Below are 9,462 nucleotides of genomic sequence, written 5' to 3' on the forward strand. Positions count from 1 at the left end.
CCTTTTCTAATAAGAGAAGTGGTAAGTTTTTCAAACCAGGCTCTAGGTGCTTGCTTCAACCCATATAATGCGTTTTTGAGTTTTAGCACATGATCCGGGAAATCAGGTTTTCAAACCCCTTAGGTTGAGCGGCATAGACTTCCTCCTTTAATATTCCGTTAAGGAACGCGAATTTTATATCCATTTAAAATAGCTTAACCTTAAGAAAACAAGCATGAGCTAACAGAAGTCGAATGGACTCAAGGCATGCCAAAGGAGCAAAGGTGGTGGACCCGGAGGAGTGTGAAAATTAAGCGTAATAAAATGGGCCTACAGTAATACCGCAAGTGCACGGTCGTCAGTTGTAGCTCGTGCAAGTACGGTTCGATCCACAGAGACTGGGTGTGTTTGGAGTTTTCTAGCTATTTTGGGCTCTAAAATTGCTATTGGGCTTCTAATTGTGCTTTGGTCTTAGTGGGTTTGTTTGTAATGATGAAATGGTTTTAGGCCTTGGGCCTTTGAATGATTTGGGCCGTGAACTAGAGCTAGGCTTTTTAGCTATGAACCTGGGCTTTTAACCTTTGGAATTGCACTGGGCCTTGGGCTAACAGTGACTGTGAATTGGGCTTTAGGTTTTTGAATAGCACTGGGCCTTGTAACAGGAAACAACAGCAGCAGTGGTGGCAGACAGCTGCAAGAGAAGTGGAGTGGCAGCAACAGCTGCAGAAACTCAGATGCAGGAGGCAGCAGCAAGGGAGAACTGGCAGCACCAGGTAGCAGGCCTAGGAGCACCAGCAGCAGTAGCAGTACTGCACAGCAGGGGAAAGAAAGCAGCAGCAGCAGCAAGGAAAAGGCAGCAAGCCAAGGGGAAGAAAACAGTGGAAAATTAGAGCAACAACAATGACCAATGGCCAAAGGCAGTGGGAAATGATGGCACAAAGGCAGTTAGCCTAAGGCAAAGAGTAAAGAAAGAACAAGATACAAAAATAAAATGGCAAGATCCTAGACATACAAATGGAATGGGAGGAGAAGAAGCTTGTCCACTGTTTTGCTCCTAGAATTGACTGTCTTTTAACAGCACAGTCAATCACAAGCAACATTGGACACTAAATTCCCCCCATTTCTCAATGAGCTCAACTTCCATGGATTCTAAACTAAACTTCTACCACTAACAGTGAACAAAACATGTCATTTGAACATTGTAAACCTAAAACTAACAGTCACTTGCATTATACTAACATACATTAAAACTAAACAGACATTAAATCCACACTGAAAGACTAAACAGACATCAAGCACTAAAACTAAAACTTGCATTATACTAACAGACATCAAACACTAAAATTAACATACATTGAGCATGAAATTGGAATTGAAATGAAATGCAATGAACATGAAATTAACATAAGGTAAATTGAACTAACAGCAAAGCAAAAAAAAAATTGAAATTGAATTAAATTAAGAACCCTAAAATTTTAACAGTTGAAATTGAAATTGGAATTAAACCAAAAATTGAAATTAAACCTAATTGGTAACTTGTCTAGTCCAAGAACACCTCTAACAGTGATACCCAACCCTCAATTTATACCCAAACATTAAAATTAGGGTTTCCCCCAAATCCCAAAAATTAGGGTTCCCAAAATAAAATTTACCCAATTCGACGCTGACCCATGCTCTGCAATTGTTCCCTATGCTCCTCTCCATTCTTCTGATGCCCTAAATCGAGGTGTTGCATCAAACCCACATCTAGGTCAGTGAGATGCGTGTGGGTTAGATACAACAGCTAGGCTTAGGGGGATAGGATGCTGCTGTTGTCGGGTGGCGCTACTGGAGATCATGGTGTTGTCGGATGGTTGTGGTGGTGGTGTGGTTCGAGAAGAAGGTGTAGCTGGTGGAGGTGATGGAGTTGCAGAGCAGCTCTCTGTTGTTTGGGAAGAAGAGAGGAATAACCCGATGGAGAAGAAGGGTCCGTTTGTTTTGGGGTAATAGGGTTCGGTTGCTAGGGTGTTGAGCAGGTGTAGCGAGTTTTGATGAACAGCAAGTAAAGAGCGTTGGATGATCCCATATAGATTGAATCGAACGGCTACGATGGAGAGGTATGTGGCGACCGTTGGATTATGAGATACAACAAAATTGACGACACCAGATGGAGTTAGGTGTTGTAGTGTTAAGCGGAAGTATCGAGGTTTGATGCGCAGGCAAAGAAGCGACCGTAGGATCTAAATGTGATCTAATCCGAAGGCTTGGAATTTAGGTACTATGGTGTTTTGCAGGGACTTCAGATTTTGATGAACGATGAAGAAGCGACCATTGGATGATGAGATGGATCCGATCTAACGGCTGAGAATGTAGGCGGGTTTGGGTAAGGGTTTTGGGCCTTGGGTATGCCAAGCCCATGTCTTCTTTAAGAACAATTCTTCCTTCTTGAGCCCATTTCTACCCTTTTGGTCTTGTGCACAACATTCTTCGCGGCTTCCTTGTGTAATTCCTCCCGGCTTTTCACTACTTTTCTGCTCTTTTCCGCTCTGCTATTCATCCAAACTTTATTTATTACCTAAAAATGCAAAATTAAGTAAGAAAAATATTTATTCTTGAAAACAATGAAAATACAGAATATGGGATAAAATGTAGAATTACTGCACAAAAGATGAGTTAAATGCCAACAAAAAGGGATAAATATATACATTATTTGGCACTCATCAAATACCCCCAAACCTGAATTTTACTTGTCCTCAAGTAAAACAAAACTAAGGAAATCCTAACTATACCACTGTCGCTGGTCTCTCGAATGCATTTAGCGTATGCACTAAGCCTTTTAAACCACTAAGTGTCCCTAGTGGACGAGTTGAAGTCTCGTGAAGGTTTGCTTAGAACGTACCTACAAAGTTCTAGGTCAAAATACAAGCTCAGATTCCATCAAATGTGACATGTGCAAGTCAGTTAAGCTCACAGCAAAATGGAGATGTCAATCTAGCTATCAAGGCACAATCCTAGCACTGATAACAAATAAAGACATGATAAGAGTGTAAAGTGTATCTACACATGTGTAAAGAAAGATCGGATGTTATGACTACTAATCACCAAGAGATAGTTTCTCAGGCTAAGAACCAAGGTCGAAATCTAGCTAGCTGTCCGGACTTTACGAGAATTGTGAATGAGTTGGAGGTATTTCACAATTACTCGCGTTGTACATCAATGGCATACACCCTCCTTGCTTATTACAATGAAACAACAAAACGACTATTTACATGACTCTTATTTACATTGACTATTCTCTTTTATTTTTGGAACAAGAGAGAATGGAATTGATAAATACTTGATATATTTTATTTTTTTTCTGATATATTTTTTTTTTTTTTTTGAATATATACATCGTTTTTTTTTTGTTTTTGAAAAGAAACAACTTTTGATACATATACAAAAGGAAACAAAAAATTACATGACACTTTGCAAGAGGTAGCCCTTTTTGATGCACCCAGTTAAATTCGATGGTTGTCTTTCTTAATGTAACCTCCACCTTCTATCCCAACCAACCAAAGAACAAGCTAGTCAAGTTTCGTTCAGTATTCTAAAGTGATTGGCAATCGTAACTTCCTATCAAACACCTTGAAGATCGAGGCCATACATGTATTGGTAGATCGTGCGCGTGCAAATTTCTTATCACTATGTGAATTGTGCTAGAATCAGGGTGCCTAAATATCTAGACTAAGACTCCTAATAATTACATATTTGCACAAGAGTCAACATTTCAAGGTAAATGAGCTCCATTTTTATGATTTTTCATTTTTTAATTTTTTTGGAATTTTTCAATTTTTTCAAAAAGATGGAGTTTTGTTTTCAGTTATGGCATATTATCGTGGTATCTACTCTATACCCCCAAACCTAAACTAAACATTGTCCTCAATGTTTCAAAATATGAACAAAATTATAATACAACATATGAAGAGGATCATGTTGAGTAGAGAAAAAGGAAAGAGAATACCCGATTTCGGCAAAAGCAATATTAGAACTCCGTTATTCAAGGCAAGAATCCAACATATGTCAGACGAGATCATATTGGATTAGCAAAATATATACAAAAGGAACAAAAGGGTTTTTAAGAAATTTTATCTACTGGATTATATACAAAAATTCACCATACACTAACAATCTAAAGAGTTGAGGATCAACCCAAAAGACAAAGTGTAGAGGTTTCAACAGCTTCACACAATAATAATATGATAGGCATGCAAGTGAAGCTGTGAAACAAAATGAGCTACCCCTAAACCTGGATTTTACAGAAGATATAATTTTGAAAACAAAATCGTGCAGTTTCGGGGGTTCATCATGCACAAGGTCTAGCTCGAAATGAACTTCGCTAGGGACGGGTACACATGCTAATTCCAACTGTGGTTCCTCAAATGTATTATACTTAGAAGCAAAATAGTCCAAGAGGACTTGGGAAGCACACAGTTCCAAACCTAGATTAGGGACTCTCAGAAAAGTCGGTTTGACAATATGGGTACAAACCAAATCTAGGTTGGGTGGAAGGCCATCAGATTGTGACTCATGTAGGAAGATAGGCACATCATTACTAATCACATCAACATCTCCTAAGTCTTCTACAAGTGTCACAACATGCTCACAATCATCAAACAAATTGGCAAGATCACAATCAGAGTCATCAACATCATCAACAGATTCGTTCTCATGCATCGGCAAATCAGGAGAAATATCACAATGTGACCTAGGTAGAGAATCAGACACATCAAATATATTTTCATGCATATTAGTGTCTACAGAAGATTCAACCATTCCTATGTCATGCTCATCTTCACAGAATAATTGTACGAATCCCATGTCAATATCAAAATCATATGAATTACAATGAGTATTAGAAAAAACAACATTCATGAAGGTCGAGGGCGAGAAGCCATATGTTATTGAACCAACAGGTTCCACAATATTTTCATGTTCTTCTAACATATCATCATAATCATCATAATCATCATCATGGTAGCATGCATATTGGTCCTCATTAACAGTGGTTGTGTCATTAGTCGATTCATGTTCCTCTAAATTAGGTTCATATTCAACATTATTTACATGAATGGGACTAGACACTTCATTAGGGACAACATACATTTCCTCATGAATTTCCTCCTTTTGTAGGTGAAGCAAAATCTGATCTAAATATGCATGAATTCGTGATGTAGATCTATCGAATTTTTGCTCACTGAGTCTGAAAGCTTCTGTGGTGGAGTCTAAATTCATGGGGGTACAAAATTGTGGTAATTGGTACATGTGTGCATGGTCATTAGGGTTTACAAAATATTGATCGCAACCCTTAAAGGATTGATTATGGTCCCAATGACTACCATTCTCATAATTTATGGGCATTTCATACCTTGGATTTTCTCTACATTGCCTAAAATTATGCAAAATATGACAATTCTCAACAGGGTGGTCTAAACTACCACATGCGGGACATGCATAGATTTCAGGTTGCCTAAGAAAATTAGATGTGACAGATTCCTCATGTGATTGCATTTCTAAAGCTGTGATTCGAGCTTCTATTTGATCGATCAGTGATGATTGTGTGAGTGAGGCACTAGCAAAATGTTCATTTTCACGTTGCGATGAATGATGCATGTATGAATAGTCATTAGGGTTCATGTATTGCGGCTCGGGACTTTGAAAATGTCCATTATAATTCCTATAACTATTGACATCATGGAATGGGGGAGGATCACAATGTGAATTTGGCCCGTAAGCAAGTTCTCTAAGTGTTTTGTTTCCACTCCCCGAAGCAGGCCAAAATCTAGACATGATTGGCTCAAAAGCTAAGTAACTATGTTACAAAGCCCAAAATTTGGTTTTTAATGGGTTTGGATTTTGGGGAAAAATTTGGTTTTGGTGGGAGACATTTTTTTGGTTTTTTTGGTTTTTTTGGTTTTTTTGGTTTTTTTTTTTTTTTTTTTTTGGGAGCAAGTTTGGTTTTAATGGGATAAAGAGGAAAAAATTTGGTTGTAAAATGGGCAAGTAAAATTTGGTTTTTTTGGGATTTTTTTTTTTTTTTTTTTAAAAAAAGAAAATAAAATTTGGTTTTTGAATGGGAGCAAGCCCACTGTTGGTTTTGTGTTTGCTTTGGCTCCGCTTGGTTGAAAACTTTTGGTGGAACTGAGTCCAAAATCTCGGCCTAGAATTTGGGTACTCGGCCCACTAACGAGTTCAACTAGCGTGATCGGTTACAAGCTCAGCTGGGTTTAAAAACCCAGAATACAAAATACAAGTCCAAATTAAACAAGCTCACAAAAATTAAATACAAGCCCACAAATTAAACAAACAAGCCCACAAATAAATTATTACAAACCCAACAGAAAATAAGAGAAGCCCAAAAATTGGCTTTAATATTACAAGCCCACAATTAAAAAAAATTGGAAGCCCACAATTCGGGTTCTCTTAAATGGGTTACCTTTTAAGCACAGCCCAGCTGCTCTGATACTGTTGCAAAAACCCAGTTGGGTTTTGGCTCTTTTCCTTGGTGGCGTCCCAGCAGAGGAAAAACAGGTTCAGAACAGCAGGTCCAACAGCAAATGAAGTGAAGCAGATGCAGATGCAAATGCTATGCAGTGAAATGCAAAAATAGCTAATAAAAAACACAGACCCAAGTCCCCGGCAGCGGCGCCAAAAACTTGGTGGACCCGGAGGAGTGTGAAAATTAAGCGTAATAAAACGGGCCTACAGTAATACCGCAAGTGCACGGTCGTCAGTTGTAGCTCGTGCAAGTACGGGTCGATCCACAGAGACTGGGTGTGTTTGGAGTTTTCTAGCTATTTTGGGCTCTAAAATTGCTATTGGGCTTCTAATTGTGCTTTGGGCTTAGTGGGTTTGTTTGTAATGATGAAATGGTTTTAGGCCTTGGGCCTTTGAATGATTTGAGCCGTGAACTAGAGCTAGGCTTTTTAGCTATGAACCTGGGCTTTTAACCTTTGGAATTGCACTGGGCCTTGGGCTAACAGTGACTGTGAATTGGGCTTTAGGTTTTTGAATAGCACTGGGCCTTGTAACAGGAAACAGCAGCAGCAGTGGTGGCAGACAGCTGCAAGAGAAGTGGAGTGGCAGCAACAGCTGCAGGAGGCAGCAGCAAGGGAGAACTGGCAGCACCGGGTAGCAGGCCTAGGAGCACCAGCAGCAGTAGCAGTACTGCACAGCAGGGGAAAGAAAGCAGCAGCAGCAGCAGCAAGGAAAAGGCAGCAAGCCAAGGGGAAGAAAACAGTGGAAAATTAGAGCAACAACAATGACCAATGGCCAAAGGCAGTGGGAAATGATGGCACAAAGGCAGTTAGCCTAAGGAAAAGAGTAAAGAAAGAACAAGATACAAAAATAAAATGGCAAGATCCTAGACATACAAATGGAATGGGAGGAGAAGAAGCTTGTCCACTGTTTTGCTCCTAGAATTGACTGTCTTTTAGCAGCACAGTCAATCACAAGCAACATTGGACACTAAATTCCCCCCATTTCTCAATGAGCTCAACTTCCATGGATTCTAAACTAAACTTCTACCAGTAACAGTGAACAAAACATGTCATTTGAACATTGTAAACCTAAAACTAACAGTCACTTGCATTATACTAACAGACATTAAAACTAAACAGACATTAAATCCACACTGAAAGACTAAACAGACATCAAGCACTAAAACTAAAACTTGCATTATACTAACAGACATCAAACACTAAAATTAACAGACATTGAGCATGAAATTGGAATTGAAATGAAATGCAATGAACATGAAATTAACATAAGGTAAATTGAACTAACAGCAAAGCAAAAAAAAAATTGAAATTGAATTAAATTAAGAACCCTAAAATTTTAACAGTTGAAATTGAAATTGGAATTAAACCAAAAATTGAAATTAAACCTAATTGGTAACTTGTCTAGTCCAAGAACACCTCTAACAGTGATACCCAACCCTCAATTTATACCCAAACATTAAAATTAGGGTTTCCCCCAAATCCCAAAAATTAGGGTTCCCAAAATAAAATTTACCCAATTCGACGATGACCCATGCTCTGCAATTGTTCCCTATGCTCCTCTCCATTCTTCTGATGCCCTAAATCGAGGTGTTGCATCAAACCCACATCTAGGTCAGTGAGATGCGTGTGGGTTAGATACAACAGCTAGGCTTAGGGGGATAGGATGCTGCTGTTGTCGGGTGGCGCTACTGGAGATCATGGTGTTGTCGGATGGTTGTGGTGGTGGTGTGGTTCGAGAAGAAGGTGTAGCTGGTGGAGGTGATGGAGTTGCAGAGCAGCTCTCTGTTGTTTGGGAAGAAGAGAGGAATAACCCGATGGAGAAGAAGGGTCCGTTTGTTTTGGGGTAATAGGGTTCGGTTGCTAGGGTGTTGAGCGGGTGTAGCGAGTTTTGATGAACAGCAAGTAAAGAGCGTTGGATGATCCCATATAGATTGAATCGAACGGCTACGATGGAGAGGTATGTGGCGACCGTTGGATTATGAGATACAACAAAATTGACGACACCAGATGGAGTTAGGTGTTGTAGTGTTAAGCGGAAGTATCGAGGTTTGATGCACAGGCAAAGAAGCGACCGTAGGATCTAAATGTGATCTAATCCGAAGGCTTGGAATTTAGGTACTATGGTGTTTTGCAGGGACTTCAGATTTTGATGAACGATGAAGAAGAGACCATTGGATGATGAGATGGATCCGATCTAACGGCTGAGAATGGAGGCGGGTTTGGATATAGAAAATGGGTTTGGGTAAGGGTTTTGGGCCTTGGGTATGCCAAGCCCATATCTTCTTTAAGAACAATTCTTCCTTCTTGAGCCCATTTCTACCCTTTTGGTCTTGTGCACAACATTCTTCGCGGCTTCCTTGTGTAATTCCTCCCGGCTTTTCACTACTTTTCTGCTCTTTTCCGCTCTGCTATTCATCCAAACTTTATTTATTACCTAAAAATGCAAAATTAAGTAAGAAAAATATTTATTCTTGAAAACAATGAAAATACAGAATATGGGATAAAATGTAGAATTACTGCACAAAAGATGAGTTAAATGCCAACAAAAAGGGATAAATATATACATTATTTAGCACTCATCAAAAGGTTTCGTCAAAGTCAATCCCTTCAATCTGTGAATATCCTTGAGCGACAAGTCTAGCTTTGTTTCTAACAATTGTGCCAAATTCATCTGACTTATTCTTGAATATCCATTTGGTACCAACAATATTTACATTGGAGGGACACAGTACAAATTCCCACACATCTTGTCTTTGAAATTGATTTAACTCTTCATGCATTGCATTCACCCAAAAGGGATCGTTCAGAGCTTCATCAATATTTCTTGGTTCTACTTGCGAAAGATAACAACCAAAATTGCACATATTTTGAAGTTGTCCTCTTGTTTTAGTTGTATAATATCTTCCTCCAATAATATTATTGGGATCATGATTCCTTTGAACCCAGAGATGTCGTGGAGGGACAC

This window comes from Papaver somniferum, chromosome 11 (genome assembly GCF_003573695.1).
Source record: "Papaver somniferum cultivar HN1 chromosome 11, ASM357369v1, whole genome shotgun sequence".
NCBI lineage: Eukaryota > Viridiplantae > Streptophyta > Magnoliopsida > Ranunculales > Papaveraceae > Papaver > Papaver somniferum.